Here is a 21,043-nt window from a genome sequence, read left to right as displayed (position 1 = left end):
GTCTACACAAACATAGTGTAGCCGCCACACTCCCTTCCTCCACTCTGGATGATTCCAAGCCTTCTGCTTATTTGGCTTCATCTGGAAGTATGTTGATTTAGGCATAATGTAATGTTCTCTACAGAGTTTACAAGTCTTTCACCATTCCTGTTTGTGAAGTTACGTGTGCTCACTTTTCCAATTATATCTTCCCATTTTCTTTATTTTCCCAAAGGAGCATTGAATGCTCTCAATAGGACTTTTGCGTTCCTTTCCTTTATTCTTTTCACAGTCTGTTCGGCACCCTCCCAGAATTTATATAAGTTTTACTTCTTTTTCTTAGAAAATTTTTTTCTCGTTTGTAAGAGCATGAGAATTTCGTAATCCTTCTTTGAAAAGTTAGAGTTGTTGTTCTTGGTGATATTGGTCGAAAATAAATTATTGAATCTATTACTTTTATATTGACTTTAAATATATTTCCCAGTAGGGGACATCATTTTATTATTCTCTGCCCTGATTTTCGATTGCATAATCTGTATTCTTGTGATTCGAATCGAACGTTTATCGTGTTTCTCATTTGTTTTTTAATTTAATTCACCTATGAAATTGTGGAGTTTTCCGGACTTGAGTAGTGAGTTGCTATTAAATTTATTTGTTTTATTTCTTTTTGTGTGCTTGTGTGCATTTTGGTGATTGCAAACGCGTTGCTACCTTCTAGATGGTTACTCACCAATCAGATGAAGTTTTTACCTTTTTTCTTGGGCAGGACGGAGGTGTTTTTCTCCCAGAACATTTTTCCATATTTGATTTAACCTCACTTGGAGAAAGCTTCCAATTACAGCAACGGTTGTTACCCACAGAGATTTTGTTTCGTGAGTGAGAGCTATTTTATTTCTCTAAGTCTCTAAGTTTCTAAGTAAGCTAGTGAGAATCCTCCCGTCCAACACCTAGAGGTATCGTCTATCCCATTACTACGACACTCTTCATTATTAATCCTATTCTCATTACATAATTTTCCACTGCTATTGAGTCACTTAATACTCGTCTGGCCAAAAATTCTAATCTTCACTCCATTGTACTTCCATGACTGCTGCTGTATCTTTTTGGACCCTCTACATCCCTTTCTATATATTCAGGTTCGGGAAGGTCAACGATTCGTCTCGTGAAATGATATTCAATTCTTGGTAATCATTTTCTCCTAGCGCCTTCCTGGAGATCCTATAAGGGGACAAACCCGGAGTATTTGGTCAGTTAACAGACCTTCATGATGCTCTATCAAGTGTAGACCTCGCTTCGTGTCGTTAGAAATTACGTGTCTTCACAGTACTGATTTGCACTGCATTATGCATGCTCATTCTATTAATGCTTACTATACCTTCAGCCATTCGAGTCAGTTTACCATTCAAGTGGTAATGTGCCATGGACATCTGACCGCTCTTCCGCCCTCTTTGACAAGGGTGTTAGTAAAATGAGTGTGACACTTTATACCAGAAGTCTATTGCCACCAACGCTGAAGGTTGTGTTTTCAGAATCTAAGCCCTGATATTGTAGGAATCCTGAATACATGGCGTTTTTGTTGGTAGTCATATACAGCTGTATGTTGACTCTACATCTACATCCATTCTGTGTAAGTCACTTTCTCGTGCTCGGCACAGAGCACTTTGTGCACGACAGTTTCTTACACCGCCGGCCGGGGTGGCCGAGCGCTTCTAGGGGCTACGGCCTGGAACCGCGCGATCGCTACGGTCGCATGTTCGAATCTTGCCTCGGGCATGGATGTGGTGATGTACTTAGGTTAGTTAGGTTTAAGTAGTTCTAAGTTCTAGGGGACTGATGACCTTAGAAGTAAAGCCCCATTGTGCTCAGAGACATTTTTTTCTCTTACGCCTTTTCCTGTTCCAGTCGTGAATTGACTGCCTGAAGAACGATTGTTCGTATGCCGCCACGTGATGGGATCGTCTTGCTTCTTTCCCAAGATCTTTGTAGGAGAAATCAATATAAAAATTTCATCTCGAAATTCTTCCACTAGTCTATCTTTGCATAGAAATTACATTGGATTGTGTATTCCAGTAACTATAAGAACCAACAATCCAGTTAACAAAGGCTATGGTCAGGCAAAAGAACTTCAGACAAATTCAGCAATACTGGAATACACCAGCTCGGATGTAACTCCTGTCTAGCCCGATACATAGGACAAAAAATAGAAATTTCAGAACAAGGTATACAGAGCTTATATGAGCTCTACAGACTGACAGCACATATTCCACTCTCGCAGAACACCTAATGAACAAAAACCACAACCCCACTAATACCGAAAGTGCTTACATATCCAAAACACAACAGCAGTTCATACCGAAAACTAACGACACAAGAAAATTATTAGATGCAAAAGGCTACACTGGAAGGGAAAATATGTAATAGAACGAAAACACAACACTTCGCAACAACACACTCTTTAGCGCTCTGAGACACATGACACAGAGCAGGAAAACACACACACATACAAAACCACACACAGACATAACTAAGGAACAGGAGTCGCCTAGCTCCCGCTACAATTGTCATTCCTTTTTCGCAATATGTTATTCATTTTTCGCGACACACGGAAGCAGCAAGATCGTGTAATGCTTTGGATTATGATCAAAGTGCGAAATTTATGTTTGCTGTGTCTGAAAGCAGCTGCAAGCTGTCCAACGAACGTGAGTACATGACAAACTAAGTAACAACCCAGTGCACAGCAACACTACCACAATCCCAATTATATAACGCTCTCATACTAAGTTTACGATTTTGTATTTGTTTACTAATAGCCACGCATATAGTTGCAGGTGACATAATGTATGCCGAGCAGGAACGGCCACAAAAAAAAAAAAAAAAAAAAAAAAAAAAAAAAAAAAAAAAAACTACACAAAATATGCCGGAAACTGCAGCAACTGACTAAAACCCTGCTAAGACGTATAGTAAATAACGAATAAGGTATTAAGAAATTATTCACAGAAAACAATATTTGGAACCAAACCGTGCACAGGTAATACTGTAATACAACGTTTTAGGGGTATGCTCTTTCTGCATGTGTTAGAATCAAAGAACCCACTGATGATATACATATTTGTCGCTGAAACTAGTTTGGAAATAAATAAACAACAAAAGTGTTTTGCATAAAGAAGAAAACACAATCCCATATGGTTATAGAGGCAAAATATTGACCTCTCAACAGGGTGAACGCGTTTTGAATTTAACACTAGATCACACAACGAAGTAGATCGCCTCTCCAGTAGTGTCTGCCACTGGAATTGAAAGAACATCTGCGTGGTACTTCCACGCTTACTAAATGAACTTGTGTTGAGACGTGCCGCTCTTCTTTGAATCTTCTAGACTTGCTTTAGCACTCTTGCTTGATATGGCTCACAGACTGACAACACGATTCGCAAGTAACAGTCGAATTAATGTTTAGTAAGGTACCACCCAAATGACTGAATTACACTTCCCGAAATTCTTCAATTGAATCTCATTCTGGTACCTGCATTTCTTGCTGTTTGTTCGCCGAACTGGGGTGATAATCATTTAAAACAAATGCGTATTTCCCTGTGGCATGAATTTCTCATGAAATTTTAATCACCAATTTTCTCCTCAGAGTGTAAAAATATTTTGTTGCCTCTCATCTACACAAGAAGAAATGATCATCATAATAAAGAAATGAATCCAGACCTCGCACTGAAGGATTTAAGGGTTTGTTTCCTCCGCACGCTTTTCGAGAATTAGTTTAGTGGTGGTTCGATGAAGCCTCTTCCCGGCACTTAATTGTAAATAGCAGAGTAACCAAGTAGATGTAAATGTGCTTGTTTTATGTGGTCGTTACACTTCAAATCGTTAAGTACGCATGCTCACAGGTATTTAGTGGAAGGCACTGTTTACAGTTATTGTTTCTCAATCGTATAGTCAAACAATAATGTGTCTTTCAATCTGTGTATGTGCAGTACATTACATTTTTTTATGTTGAGGGTCAACTTTCGATTGCTGTAGGAGGCGTAGATCTCCTGCACCACCTCTTACGTTTCGCTACAACTAGCGTTGAGATTTGTGTATAAGTGTACACAACAGCATCTTCCGCCAACACCCTTACGGAGTACGTTAGAAGTTAATTTCCAGTCAAATTATTTCTCTCAGTTAAGAATGGCATCCTGTTATTTGCTAAAAAGTTTGCAGGTAATTCACAAAGGTAGTCAAATATTCCGTACGTTCGTGGTATAAATCTGGCCGCCGGCATGGAAAGACCTTTGACTCTCTCAGACAAATATGACGAGCTCTGTTTCACACGAAAACATATCGATTTATGCGGAGAAGATTTTCAGCCTGGAAAATTTTCCTAGTGTGCGAGCGTGAAACGTGATCTTAAATTGTCTGTTTGCCGATTTCAGTTGATTTACTGCTCTGCTTTCACTTTCTACGTTGTTTCTTGATTTTCGTTCGGCGATCGATAGGGGGAACCGTAGTAGGATCTTCGCCGGTGAAGCAATTATGAATAGAAGGATATAGCATTTCAGTCTTGTACCTAAATGTTCACACATCACTGGGAGCGCATTTCCGTTAAGGAAAAGACGTGGAGGTCTTTAACGTTTTACTTAATCGAATGACTATCCTTAGAATTCTATCAACAGTCTGGCACTTCAACAACACAATTTCAGATAAGGTACCTACAACGGTAGATTTATTGAGCATCTTGCGAAACGTTTCTCTTTAAATTCGTTCCGCATTAAAAACATTTCCTTCTGTTCCGCTATCGTTAAATGCCTCTCTGCTATGTCCTTCAATGAGTAAATCTCCTTCCTAGGCAACCGGTCACACGGTGTAAACAGTTTATAACTCTACCATGGAAGCCTCACAGATGATTATGCATTATATTTCAATGTTGCAGCACCAACCTCTATGCGACAGGCGGTCGCTTGTTCTGAAAAATACGCATTTCACAAACACCTGTCTCACAAACATTTCTGATCAAAAATTTTGGGCTGCTAGAAATATTCACTGCTAAGAGGTGGCTCTCTACCTGGAAATGACGTGTGAATAAATTCAAGTGGGTACAGGTCGTATAATTACAATAGCCCTACAATGAAACAGGCCCTTTACCCATGTGGAATAATGAATATTTTTTCAGTTTCTTAGCTTCAATAAACGAATGAAATATATCATGCATGAAATTTTCCACAAACTATGTATAACGGAACTTGGAATTTTGTCGAGTAGAGTAAAACCAAGTACTGATTTAAAAAGCGGCACAGCCAAAGTACTAAGAGGCGTATATTCACTTTTTCATATAAACTGTGTGACTATAGTGAGGAAGCACTCAGCGACCTTTTAAGGCAAAACTACTTTCCTCTTGTACAGATTCAGAGGCATGTCACCACTCCTGCTCTGTACACCCAACCGCCCACATGTTCTCTTCCTTTGTAGGCTCCCAGTCCCACTATGATCAAAGACATTTTCACAAGAAAAAGGTATATTTGCTCAACAGCGTTTGCGTAATTCCGCCCACCAGCAGAGGACTGTACGTCAAACACTACAGCTGCTTAGATCGTACAGCGCCACAGATGTTTATTTTATTTCGCCAGTGACTAGCAACAGCTCCTAGCCGCACGGTGCACGTAGCACGTGACGTCACTGTAAAAAGAAGCAAATTGACGTAGGTTCGTTTCGGAGTAAATGAGATGGTTTGACAAAGGCGGCCACCTATAGAAATTCATACATCAGAGCACTTCGAAAAGAGGCAAACTGTGTACCATGAAAGGTGTTGGTGAAAATGCAAATTTCATTTTTAATTTTAGCTTTTGTTGCGTGACCTGCAACTTGCCGTCATCCACTACTTACTCGAATGTGACGTCTGCTGTGGCAACATATGTCAAACCATCTTTCCTGTCTTCTGGACTTTAAAATCTCGTAACATGTGTTTAATTTTTTCCATCTCGATAGCAAAATATTTGGGCCCAGTTGATGCTTCCAGTGACTAATCACACTCCTCAGGTCTAACAAAAAAAGCGAGCAATAACAAATAGAATATATCAAGCTAAACAAATATCAAGCGATAACTCCCCGACTAGACTCCCATAATGCTCATAAAGTTTCAAATGACTCTGAGCACTATGGGACTTAACGTCTGACGTCATTCGTCAAATGTTCAAATGTGTGAAATCTTATGGGACTTAACTGCTAAGGTCATCAGTCCCTAAGTTTACACACTACTTAACCTAAATTATCCTAAGGACAAACATACACACCCAAGCCCGAGGGAGGACTCGAACCACCGCCGGGACCAGCCGCACAGTCTATAACTCCAGCGTCTTAGAGCGCTCGGCTAATCCCGCGCAGCGATCATCAGTTCCCTACAACTTAGATCTGCTGAAACCTAACTAACCTAAGGACATCGCACACATCCATGCCCGAGGCAGGATTCGAACCTGCGACCGTAGCAGTCACGCAGTTCCGGACTGAAGCGGCTAGAACTGCTTGTCCACAAAGGCCGGCAAAAAATGTTCATATGTTAGCCATACCCACGAACGCTGTTTGCTTCAGAGATGAAAGTTTTCTACAGTTGGATAGCAAAAGAACTATCCTGTTTTTCTCTGTGTTTATCCACATTTATTTTCATCAACAATTTGCTCTTGTTCGTCTTTCACAAAGGCCTATTATTTGGGATCAGTTTCCACATCCGTTGAGCTTTGATCTTCTTGCAGGTATCTCCGTTTTCCTCTTGCCCTCATTCTGGCCTCGATCTTAATCATGCGTAACACACTGCTGAAGAAACGTGCTATGGACGTCTGCGCAGCCAGTTGTTAGGAGAGTAGGAGAGAGAGAACTTGAGGAGCCTGGGCGCAAGTTAAGGATGAAGATGTATCTCCTTTCGTCTCAGCGAGAAGAGATGTCTGAAAACTCAATCACAACCAGACTGTTAAGAGTCACGATTCACTTCAACTCGCTAATTTCATGTTTACCTTTCTTGTATGAATCGCAAATAATACTTAAATGAGGAAACGGAGAAAAGTAAAACAAGAAGTGGCCTAAGTTGAAAACCAATTTTAATTTTTGTAGTGATTTTTCACTCAATGATTTTTACATTTTTGTATAATATTTTTACATACAGTGTTTTTACATTCACTGTATTTAAATATTAATCCACACTTTTTATATTCAATGTTTTCATTTTCTGTACTGTGGTTATATTCAATATACATTGACGAGAACAAAAATCCTAACAATGAAAAGGAATTAATGTAAAATAATGAAACTTGAGGAATACATTTGTCTTGATAACACATTTAAGTGATTAAAATTGCAAGATCACAGGTTAATACAATCGCGAGTTAAGTCACTGCAAATGTGAAATTCTGCTACATTAATAACCTGTGTAATCGCCAGAATATTGAATGCAAGCAAGCAAACCTGCACGCAATGTGTTGCACAGGTACCGGATGTCAGTTTGTGTTATCGAGTTCCATGCATCAGTGTTGTTTGTAGATGACCCGGGGGTTGTTCTCCGATGACGTACCTTACTGAGAAACATCTGCTGATACAGCAGGCAGACGCAACTTGTCGACACTCGGTAGACCACGTTTGGTTACAGCAGTTGTACGTGGGCGAGCGTTATCCAGTCACAAAGCACCTGCTGTAACGCTGTACATGAATGGCAGCAAAACAGGTCGAATCACTAGACTGACGTACAAATCTGCAGTCAGTGGTTCTGCTCTCATACGAAACCAAACCCTAGACCATAACTCCAGATGGAGGTCCAGTGTGTCTAGCAGGCAAACGGGTTGATTGCATGCCCTCAACAGGCCTCCCTCTAATCAACACGCGGCCCATCACTGGTACCGAGGCAGAACCAGCTTTCGTCATAAAACACAACTGATCTCTACCCTACCCTCCAATGAGCTCTCGCTTGACACGACTGACGTAGCAAATGGATTTAATTTGGGGTCAGTGGAATTCATGCTACAGGGCTCCTGGCTCAGAGCAGTCCTGGAAGTACTAGATTTGTATCGTCAACTCACCACGTCCAGTCTCAAAGGTAACTCATGACCGTTACAGCTTTTAAAACAAACCTGATCTGCTCTCTCATAGTGACTCCACTATTATGCGAATGGCGTGAAATCTGAATAGACATCATCTTTCAGGTGCAATAATACTCCCACCTACTTTCGTTTATGTCGCAAAACTCTTTCTTGATGGTTTGAATTTTCCCCCTTTAGTGCAGCTGTGGCAATTGATGTTCACAGTTAAATTTGTAGACTGATTTCCGATTTTCGCTATCGGAACAATTATGGGAAAGATGAGTAGCATTTTACCCTTTCCATGATACTGTTACTATAGCATTACTGAGTGTAACAGCAAGACAAACATACACTAAACAACGAGTGAAGAAAGAACCAGACCCTACTGGACTCCTTGGGAGATTTTACATCACATATGATGTGCAATAAATTTCATTTCTAGCTTACACAGAATGTCAAGAAAAAAGTTTCTGATACTCATCGAAACAAAAAAATAAGTCCAGTAAAGAAGAGTCCAGAATACACCCTTTCCGAGATAATCACGTGTTTATAAGCAGGGCTGTGCGATGCTTGGTTGCAGATATTAGCACAGTCGTTTAATCAGCGCTCCGTCAAATGTCTTAGCAGGGTATCATGATGTCTTACTTACAGTAATCTACCTACCGTTTGGTGGTCTGCAGTCAGTTGTACGGTTAAATCTACTTCAGTTTTAGCTCTGCTTGTGTACCTTATTGTACAGCACTGTCAACCTTGGATGTGTATCATGGTGTTTTACCTCTTACAAACGCAGATCCACTTGTGTGTTTACTGTTATTGCGCTGGTTGTATGTACAAATGGTGAAGTATATTTATATTTTCTCTCTTCCATCACTTTCCAGTGGCAGCTTCTGCCACCGAATGTATCAGGATGACCAAATGTAGCGGGAAGAGGTAGAATGCACCGTATTGAGACTCGTCCGAGCTTTCCAAGTGGTTTATTGTTTCCAACTACAGTGCCATGTTCCCCTCAGTCTGTGTCACTGGGTCCCGCAATGCTGAGGACACCACTTCTCTGTCTCCGAAATGGCTTGGTGAGGAATGGCTGCCTCAGTGACCAGTGCACGCACTGTGTGTCAGCCTTGCATGCCAGCAGAGTTGCAGCGTTGTCAGGATGCTGGCAGCTGAGTCACCAGTCTGTGTCCCTGCCGACTCAGCACCAATCGGTGTGAGCCGCAGGCAGCCAGCTTTGTGCTTCTCGCCTGCATGGCTGAGATCACGGCAACAACAAGCACCCGCCATCCAGAGTCTGAATCTGCGGCTCTCACCTTGGCATGCCTCCGGCGTGGGTTGGAAGCCAGGACGACTGTCCGCAGTAGTGAGCCATGGAGTGGCCCGCCGCTGGCAAGCTACAGACCCCGTGCCTGCCTCAGAGGGTCGAACCAATGACCCACTGTGGACTATAACCCTGGCGCCTCATCTGCTGCTGCATGTAGCTGGTGGTGTGACACGCCCCAGCGTCCAGGAGAGCTGCCACACTTGAATGAATCTCGTTAGAAAACCGCACCTGTTTATACACGGCTTTGCACCACTATTTTGCCATATGCACCACTTCGCGTCACGTACTCATAACACGCTACATTGGGCAGTGGGACTCTTCTACCTGTGATTTGCAACATGTAAAACCGCAACGTATACTCTTTCAGCAATTTGAAGGCCTTGTGGCCTCTATTCGGCTTCGCAACTGTTGGTATGCATAACTCACTGCAATCTGGTCCGCACCTTGCTGTAACTTGCGCTCAGAATATTGCACAAATGTATCTTTCCCTATCCTAAACGGAGGTGCCGCTACAACTTGTTCTACTACTCGACTATGAAAAGGTTCATATGGTATTCTTCTATGGTTTAGCAGATGGATGTATGCTGCGAACCCTTGATCTCAATGCTGAGAAATATCCATAGACTTTTCCAGCCTCTGAGAGATACAGGTAAACTTGCACCTCAGAAGACTGACAGTGAAAGACCCCGCACAGTTCACATGCTTGACATGGAAGAGCATGTGCTACGTTTGGTGGAATAAACCCCTCAGACCATGGTGTGACGATTAACAGCAAGAGAAGCATGTCTCAGTCTTTTACTTTGGGGGTACTTCATAAACAATTGCATACCCACATCATCTACACTGCATACAGGCCCTAAGGCCACAGGATCATCATGGCAGCCCACAGTTCTGTCAATGGCTGTTGCAAAAATGTGCTGCAGATCCACTGTTCACATCCAGGATTTTATTTACTGTGAAGGCGGGATGCACAAGAGATTGTGTTGTCAATTTCCATAACCAGCGTGTATGGGCAAATGTAAATGCCCAAGCAGCTCAGGAAAGAGCGCATCAACACCGATTTTCAATCAACATATGGGCAGCCATATCTGTTGGTAGAGTAATATGGCCATATGCGCTACCAAAAAGGTTAACTGGGGTGCATTATTTGGACTTTTTCATTAATGTATTGCCTACCTTGCAGGAGACTGTGCCACTGCAGCATCGAATACAAACTTGGTACTTGCATGATGGCATACCAGCGCACAATCGTTAGTGCGCGAACACCTGGCGCTGACTTTTCAGGACAGCTGAATTGTTCGGGAGAGGGGGGAAAGGCACATCTTGGCATGCTTGTTTCCCATACCTCCATCCCCTAGCCTTTCTGTTACGTGGCATTTGAAGGAACTGGTCTACGCTACGCCAATCAACGATGTGCGGACACTACTGGATCGCGTATTCAGTGCGTGCCCACTGGTACGATAACCGGGCGTACTTCAAAGAGTGCGTCATTCCTTACGGAGGAGGGAGGAAGGGTGCATTGTCATGAACGAACGTCACGTTGAACGCCTCTGTTTATCGCAGAAAGTATGCATTTCCGGACCTACCATGTTTACTGGACTTATCTCAGAAAGTATGCGTTTCTGAATCAATGCTACTCGACTTATATTTCTCGTTTCGATGAGTACAACCACGTCTTTTAAACACACTGTACTTATTGGGAATCCAACCTGCAAACGAATAATCCCACCTGACTGGATAATAGCACACGTTTGAGAAATAATGACTGGATAATAGCACACGTTTGAGAAATAATACATGCGTGAGAAAGGATTTATTGCTCATATATTCTGAATTACAGAGCAGTATGAAACGTCCCCTTTGAACAATTATACTAGACTGTGCTTAAACTGACATACAATATTTTTAGCGCAACGCAATCTGACTTTCAAAAATCCCTACAAAAGAATGGCCCTGACTAACATTAAACTATACCTTTCAGAAATCACTTACCTCACAAAAATCTTCATTACTCGAACTACTGCAATACAGCGAGCGCTACTACTGCCAGCTAAATAAAAGATTCAAACTACGGAAGGCACTAACTACTGATAGGGATAGTTAGCAAATGAAAGATATTAATAGAGAACAAACAATGTATTTACCTTAGTATCATCAAAAGTCATAATATATATAGCAGTTCATGACAAATTACAAAACTCCGCCATCTCTCTCCCCACATCCACCACTGCTGGCGGCTCACCTCCAACTGCGCAACGCTACGCGCTGTTCACATCCAGCTGCCGCTGCCCAACACTACAATGGCAGACAACAATGCAAACTAGCCACAGACTGCACACAGCACAGCCAGTGATTTTCATACAGAGAGCGCTATGTGGCGGCGGCGTTACCAATATAAGAACCTAAACAGCCTACTTACATAGCCCCAATGCTCCCCACAAAAAAATTTTACAAATTGTTTTGGGCACTGGGCAATACATATTTGTTAAAATTTTCCATAATCGTAATTACAATAACAAAGAAATCAAATGCACACACTTATTGATACAATGTTGGTTAAAAGCTAAAATTTTCTCACAGCCCATAAAGATAGTCCTGATCATTCATCATAATAGTAACTACAGATTTTTTTCACAAAGTCTCATTAGTAAAATAAATTGCACACGGAAGTAGTGTATTTCCTTGCAGTCTAGAAGAAGTAGTGTTGTCCTTCCAATGGAAAGACAGTGCTGACTCTTGACATGCTGACAGGTAATGGGTCACAACAGAGCAAACCCACAGCAGAGTCATTCGAAGTTTTGAAGAATATTGGTAGGTAGGTCATCACAGAGCAGACCCACTGTAGTCCTGGTAGAGATTACAGTATTGGTGGGCCACCAGGGGTGCAGACTTACTGCAGTCCTTGTAGAATTAATGGTATTGGTGGGCCATCAAAGATGCAGACCCACTGTAGTCCTTGTAGAGACGGCCAGCAGCCATCTGCTGCAAATGTGCAGGTGCACAATCACCATCGAAGAGTCTTGCGGACAATATAGCAAGTCCATAAACCACCACTTGTGCACTCACAAAGTTTTTGGAATTGTCCTTAGAACCAGCAATGCTGTTAACCAGTCCCTTGCTCAATTATTAACACACGTGCAAACACTAACAGTCCCAACTTCTCACATACTGTGCATATATTATGGCCAATAGAAACGTGTGCAGTGAAATGATACTTAATTTGAAGAACTGGTAACAATTAAAATTTGATAACATAAAAATACAATAACAAAGGTACAAAATACATCATTAAAGAACATAACAATACAGAGAACATTTGTAGTACAGGCTTTACAAAAGAATCGAAATAACATATACATCAGTGTTCCAGGAATTATGACATGAGTACATACATAAAAGATCAGAATAACTTTCGAAACACCAACTTCACACATGAACATTAAGACAGAACATAACAAATAATGTCTAAACATCTTTACAAGATAAAAAACATAGTATTTGAAAAATTCTACAACATAAATCTTATTAGCTAAACACTTAAAGACAGAAAAAGACAAATACACAATGGTACATACACACATAGCAAAATAATACAAAAGCAAAGGACAGGGTTTGTTTTACTGCAGTATTTTGCATGGAGATCTCCCTTGGTTCATCATTATTCCCAAAAGTCCTATCTATACCTGATTTCTGTACTTTTTTTCGTATAACTTCTCCATGCATTTTTTTCCTATTGTCCATAGTCAGTTTCTTATGTAGTCTACCCCCTCTTAAGCTAACTTAAACCTACTGAGCTCAGATGCTAAACTAAGGGACGAGGCAATGCAGCAGCACAAAACAATTAACACAAACAGCAATGATAAAAAATTCAAAAGGCAAAGCAAGCAGCATAAATTACAACTAATATAAAGCAATGAGCAGCAAACAAGAAAAATAAATATGGCTTAGCAGAGTAACACAAATTGAAATTCAGTAGCACTATGCCTGGCAACCAACAACAGAAAATGAAATAACTTATACCTAAACATGACGAAGCTAAAGCAGAAAAAAATAGTACACTAAAAATGGCCATATCTAATACCTATGTCACATCTTAACACTAGAGTGATGGATCACAATTTATTCTACAAAAGAAATTACCAAGTACTTGAAAAGAAAATTATGAATGCAGTTCCTGTGAAGGTAAATGTCTTTTTGTGCTCCCTCATTTTTTTGAAAAAAATTATTATTTACTCGATTTGTAGACAGAAAATATTTATATTAGTACATCTATAAAATTCTATTTTAACCAATGCTGCAGTGCAGCTAGAAACTAGATATTAAAAAAAATGGGCAAAGCAAGGCATCAAACGTCATTCACTAGCCATATGGCATTTCATAATGCAGTAAACAATCTTTCAACTAACAAGACAATAGACATAAAATGTTTCTCATCATTTCATTTCAGTAAATATCATAAATTAAGAACTCTACAGTGTAATCATGTTTTCAAGTTTGAGGGTGTCGTATTTACGATGCTTTCTACAAAGGAATGTCGATAGCGAGGATAATGGCCTCCCCTTTTTTTATTCTACCACCTAATGGCTTTTTCTCAAGGCAGCTGGCACACCTGGCAGCTCACGACGCATTACGTGCAGGTGGTCACTTAACTTTCTTACCGAAATATTTACGACACCAGTTTCCGCTACAGTAACAGTCTCATATAAAAAAATTCACAGGTTAAGAATTTGCGTTACAAATCTGTAGAAACAAAATCCTGTAAATATAACAGAGTCCAAAACTTTTCGCCAGCATTGTGATACATTCACGCATTTACACACGTTTCATAACTCTTAAAGTACGATTCTTGGTTTCCAACAACCTTTTCCACAAATCAGAGTCCCTAAACACTACTCATTATCTCTTACCTTACTACCCATATACATATTCGTAGACATTCTTCAATATTTTATTATGATAAATATGTAGCATAATAAACATTCCTCAACAACATAATACACATCGTCGTCGTAATAATAACATCATAACACCTCAGTCAAATCTCAAAAACGTCGTAGCTTTCTGCAATAATTTCAAACCCTAAAAAATATTCTCTGCTCATTTCAATAATGTCATCTACCTCAAACGTACTTTAAAAATCATGATCCCATACCAAATACATCATTCAAAGCTCTCGTAGTATCACAATGGTTCCAAAAGATATGAGCATTCCTCAAAGTACAGACAAAATACAATTTCGTAAGTGTGAAGTTATCCAACTTTATAATTACGTAAAGATCTGTCACTGATGTAGTAAAGAAAAATGTTTATCTCTCAGTTGAATGATTAGATAGCTGTGTAATTCTGTGTTAGAGAAATATGGTACCGATGTGTAAAGTTGTATAAGCAAATACCATATTAGCTAGGGCTCCTAGTGCTTGCCAAACACATGGTAAACAAAGTAAGTGTGTACCCCCCTGAGGATTAATGTAATTATACCCTCAGGTGTTACAGATTACAACAATGGAATGAAATGTATTACGGAAAACCTTTGTATTATTGTACTTCAAATATCTTTAAAAATAAATGATTTAAGTACAAAATTAATCACTCAAATACATGTCCTGTAGCGCTAAATGTGCATCTTGCTGTAAGATAATCTCTGTGGAAGTGTCGTAGTTATTGTCCTCCGAAAGCTAAGTTCTGCAGAAGCCAATGTACTTACCTCATGATAAACAAAAGTGAAATGCTTTGCTTATAGATATCTTAGTTATTACGCTTATTGCCATAATGAAGAAAGTACTGTGCTGTAACGTATTGTTGTGCTACGGAAAAGGCAGTCTCATTGCAGCTATACCACAAAAGTTACTACTAAAACATATTTTACTATGCAGAAGAATTCAAAAAAACTGTGCAGATATAAAGCAGATACAGCACAAAAGCAACAATGTAAATTGTGTCACACATTAGTAGTGTCGTGATATAATTGTGTAGCTGTCAAAGAAACCAAGTGCTAAGTCATCTTTAATCCCACAGAAAGTACTTCAAATAAAGAATGTCTTTTCAAGTAAACCAAAATGTTACATGAAAATCTCATTAGCAGTGCCGGTATATGTTCGAAGTATGTAAGCCTGATAGTTGTTACGTAATCGTGCAGCTAACAAGCAAGAATATACAAATAACAACACTGTATCGTCTGTTTACTATAACAATGCATTCGTCATTTCTGTTTAAATAAGTTCTCTTGGTTCTTGATTGGATATTTAACTTCAAACATTGTTGCATGGTAACAGTTTCTAAGTCTGACAATGCATACTAGAAATGTGAAGTGAAACGTTTTATGGCAAAGACAAAATTAAAAAGCAGATTATCTTTCAATAAACGGTTTTACATGTGAAATGTGGTGTAAACCTTTACTCTTCCTAGTACGCAGACTTTCAACTGAAAAGCAATTGTCATGTTTTATACGTCGGTAAGGAATGCAAAAATTTTTTTCAAGTTTAGCGTCTATGTTATTTTTCTCTGAGCCAGCCGGCGCACGCGGCTGCCTGTGGTGCGAGTCATTGTCTGTTCTTTGTTGGCGCGCGTCGTTATTGGGATTAGGAGACCTAACTTCTACAAATTCACTTTGATGGGAAGGCCGAGCCCTGTTTGAAGCTCGCCAGTTCTGACGGAATTCAGGTCTGTCGTTTTGTCGGTACTTTACACAGTTTCTTTCTTGTCGGCCACGTGGTGGAGAATTTCTCCCTGAATCGTAACTGCGTGCTGAACTGTTGCGTCTGAAATTATTCTGCCTCCCTTGACAATAATAGTTCTGGTTACCATATTGTCTATTTCTATGGTTATCTCTGTCATATTCATTACTACGGAAATGCGATCTTTCTCTGTAACTATTATTCTGCCAGCGGTTGTTATAAGGGTGGTGTCTGTTTTGCTCACGATTTGTGTTGTGAGAATAGCCTTGTCGTGTCCAGTTATTATTTCTTTCATCGCGGAATTGTGACAGATGTGACCTGTAATTGTTGTGCTCCTGTTTTCGGTTTCCGCGATTGTCAGTGTCAATTTCTAATTCTTGAAAGAGTCCCTGAAAAGCTTCAATGTCGTCTTTGCAACGTCCTGCCAAAATAATATGTCGTAAATGTTCAGGTAATTTGATTAAGCAAATGTGGATGAGTTCTGAGGGGCTGTATGGGTTTGATAGATACTGATTCTTATGCAACATGTCTTCAAAATATTTCATAAGACTGGAAAATTCAGATTGTTCGAAACGTTTCATCATTATGATGCTATGTTTTACTCGGTCTTGTGTAGCTTGAGACCAATACGCTGAGAGGAAGGCATGATAAAATTCTCCTTCACTGTGACAATCGTGAATGACTGATCGCATTCTTACAGCTGGTTCATTCTCCAAGTAGCCACACATAAATTCTAATCTGTGTTCTAACGACCAGTTGGGAGGAAAACAATGAGAGAATTGATGGAGCCATGCTTGTGGATGAATGTCGTTGCAGAATTCTTAAATGTTTTGAATTTACGTGTAGTAATGAACAGCTTATAGTCAAAATCATCATGTCGGCGAGTCGCATATCGGTCATTGTTAGGTCATGTCGGCCGTTCCATCTCAAAATTCGGTGCACCTTACTAATTTCTTTCATAATTTCCGAAATGCGCTGTGTTATTATTTTGTGGCTGTTCTGTATTTGTATGTCCCTCTTCCCGTATTGGGGCGCGAGTGTCCTCTGAAATACGTAATTCTTGTATTACCTGTCTCAGCTGATCTTCTACTTCCCGGATTTCTCTTTGGTGTTGCGTATTAATTTGATTCTGATTTTATTTGAATTTCCTAATTTGTTTGCACTCTTCTGTGTCATTCAGATTATCATCTACCTTCGTAGATAAATTAGTGACCTGATCCGAGAGTTCGGCTACTTTCTCCGATAGTGAACACATTTCCTCAGTGTGTTTTTCTGAACCAAGTTTCAGAGTGTCCATTTGTGTAGAAATCGAATCTACTGTGTCCTTTAAGTTTTCTTGAGTTTTTGCAAGTTGCGTAACCGAATCGGTAGATGCAACTGAGTCAATTTTAGCTTGCAAGGTGTCGTGATTTTCATAAACAATAGTTTGCAGTTCTTTTATGGCTGCTTCGTGATTCTGTAATGCATTTTCGTGACGCGAAAAAATAGGTTGGAAATGCTCACAAATTTGTGTTTTTACGTCATTACAGACTTTTTGACATTTCGATTCGATGTTATGTAACTCAGTAGTTAAATCTTCACGTGTTTGTTCAAGCGTCGTGTCTAACTTTTGAAGATTTTGTTCCATTGTGTCTAACTTTTTAAGATTTTGTTCCACTGTGTCTAACTTTTCAAGATTTTGTTCCATTGTGTCTAACTTTTGAAGATTTTGTTCCATTGTGTCTAACTTTTTAAGATTTTGTTCCACTGTGTCTAACTTTTCAAGATTTTGTTCTATTGTGTCTAACTTTTGAAGATTTTGTTCCATTGTGTCTAACTTTTGAAGATTTTTTCCCATTTGTTTCTGATTTTGTTCAAGTGTTGTGTCTAACTTTTGTAGCCTTTGTCCCATTTGTTGTATTAACTGTAATAACAATGCACTGGTGTCTGAAACATGTTCCTCAGTGCTTTTCGGCAGTGAAGTTGCACCGGCAACATTTACATTTTGACAAGCAGAAAATGTGTCTTGACTTATTTGCGAAAACGGTGAGGACCCAAAACCTGAATCTACAGTATTTGCAAAATTGTGTCCTGTCATTTCGGATTCCTGAGGTGAGCTGTTGCCGAGCGATCAATCGATAATGCTTCTCTGTTCACTAATTGTTTCACTGTCTACGCCATTGTTTGCAGCCCGCTCCATTTCCCTATGCACAGTTACCAAATTACTACTTTGAACATCAGTTGATTCATTACTCGGTGACGCTAACACACTGCTTTCGTTTTCACTGTCATTTCTCAGTTTACTTTGAAGCCTAGTATTACGTTTTTCACACGCCATTATTGTCACAATATTTCACACATTAACACAGAAAAGCACAATTTGAAGAGCAAAAATAAGAGAACACATTAACATAGTACTGAAAACAATATCTCGTTAATTGCAAGCGCAGCAGCGAAATACTTGGTGCACATTAACATGCATGCCACAACAACAATGAAAGACTGCAACTACAAAGGAGATTCTCTCTACAATTACGCGCTAGCAATAAACAAAAGCTACACTAATTACACAAACTACAAGAAAAAATCAGAAGAAACGTCCCCTTTGAACAATTATAATAGACTGTGCTTAAACTGACATACAATATTTTTAGCGCAACGCAATCTGACTTTCAAAAATCCCTTCAAAAGAATGGCCCTGACTAACATTAAACTATTCCTTTCAGAAATCACTTACCTCACAAAAATCTTCATTACTCGAACTACTGCAATACAGCGAGCGCCACTACTGCCAGCTAAGTAAAAGATTCAAACTACGGAAGGCACTAACTACTGATAGGGATAGTTAGCAAATGAAAGATATTAATAGAGAACAAACAATGTATTTACCTTAGTATCATCAAAAGTCATAATATATATAGCAGTTCATGACAAATTACAAAACTCCGCCATCTCTCTCCCAACATCCACCACTGCTGGCGGCTCACCTCCAACTGCGCAACGCTACGCGCTGTTCACATCCAGCTGCCGCTGCCCAACACTACAATGGCAGACAACAATGCAAACTAGCCACAGACTGCACACAGCACAGCCAGTGATTTTCATACAGAGAGCGCTATGTGGCGGCGGCGTTACCAATATAAGAACCTAAACAGCCTACTTACATAGACATTAAACTATACCTTTCAGAAATCACTTAACTCACAAAAATCTTCATTACTCGAACTACTGCAATACAGCGAGCGCCACTACTGCCAGCTAAATAAAAGATTCAAACTACGGAAGGCACTAACTACTGATAGGGATGGTTAGCAAATGAAAGATATTAATAGAGGACAAACAATGTATTTACCTTAGTATCATCAAAAGTCATAATATATATAGCAGTTCATGACAAATTACAAAACTCCGCCATCTCTCTCCCCACATCCACCACTGCTGGCGGCTCACCTCCAACTGCGCAACGCTACGCGCTGTTCACATCCAGCTGTCGCTGCCCAACACTACAACGGCAGACAACAATACAAACTAGCCACAGACTGCACACAGCACAACCAGTGATATTCATACAGAGAGCGCTATGTGGCGGCGGCGTTACCAATATAAGAACCTAAACAGCCTACTTACAAGTATTACTTACATGTCATTAATTCAGAGGTGCAAAGGGTAAGATCCTCGCAGATGAGTACAGCCAGTTGAAAGTATAACCGAGATCTTAGAGGAACTTAGAAAGAAGTCTTCGAAAAAATGGTGATTATGCAACACTACTGCATCAATTTAGAAAAACGGTATTTGAGGAAAACTGAAGAGTCATTCTGTTGTCTCTTGTTATGTACACTCCTGGAAATTGAAATAAGAACACCGTGAATTCATTGTCCCAGGAAGGGGAAACTTTATTGACACATTCCTGGGGTCAGATACATCACATGATCACACTGACAGAACCACAGGCACGTAGACACAGGCAACAGAGCATGCACAATGTCGGCACTAGTACAGTGTATATCCAACTTTCGCAGCAATGCAGGCTGCTGTTCTCCCATGGAAACGATCGTAGAGATGCTGGATGTAGTCCTGTGGAACGGCTTGCCATGCCATTTCCACCTGGCGCCTCAGTTGGACCAGCGTTCGTGCTGGACGTGCAGACCGCGTGAGACGACGCTTCATCCAGTCCCAAACATGCTCAATGGGGGACAGATCTGGAGATCTTGCTGGCCAGGGTAGTTGACTTACACCTTCTAGAGCACGTTGGGTGGCACGGGATACATGCGGACGTGCATTGTCCTGTTGGAACAGCAAGTTCCCTTGCCGGTCTAGGAATGGTAGAACGATGGGTTCGATGACGGTTTGGATGTACCGTGCACTATTCAGTGTCCCCTCGACGATCACCAGTGGTGTACGGCCAGTGTAGGAGATCGCTCCCCACACCATGATGCCGGGTGTTGGCCCTGTGTGCCTCGGTCGTATGCAGTCCTGATTGTGGCGCTCACCTGCACGGCGCCAAACACGCATACGACCATCATTGGCACCAAGGCAGAAGCGACTCTCATCGCTGAAGACGACACGTCTCCAGTCGCCCCTCCATTCACGCCTGTCGCGACACCACTGGAGGCGGGCTGCACGATGTTGGGGCGTGAGCGGAAGACGGCCTAACGGTGTGCGGGACCGTAGCCCAGCTTCATGGAGACGGTTGCGAATGGTCCTCGCCGATACCCCAGGAGCAACAGTGTCCCTAATTTGCTGGGAAGTGGCGGTGCGGTCCCCTACGGCACTGTGTAGGATCCTACGGTCTTGGCGTGCATCCGTGCGTCGCTGCGGTCCGGTCCCAGGTCGACGGGCACGTGCACCTTCCGCCGACCACTGGCGACAACATCGATGTACTGTGGAGACCTCACGTCCCACGTGTTGAGCAATTCGGCGGTACGTCCACCCGGCCTCCCGCATGCCCACTATACGCCCTCGCTCAAAGTCCATCAACTGCACATACGGTTCACGTCCACGCTGTCGCGGCATGCTACCAGTGTTAAAGTCTGCGATGGAACTCCGTATGCCAC

Source organism: Schistocerca serialis, chromosome 7 (assembly GCF_023864345.2).
Source record: "Schistocerca serialis cubense isolate TAMUIC-IGC-003099 chromosome 7, iqSchSeri2.2, whole genome shotgun sequence".
Taxonomy (NCBI): domain Eukaryota; kingdom Metazoa; phylum Arthropoda; class Insecta; order Orthoptera; family Acrididae; genus Schistocerca; species Schistocerca serialis.
Note: the sequence above shows the minus strand (reverse complement) of the source record.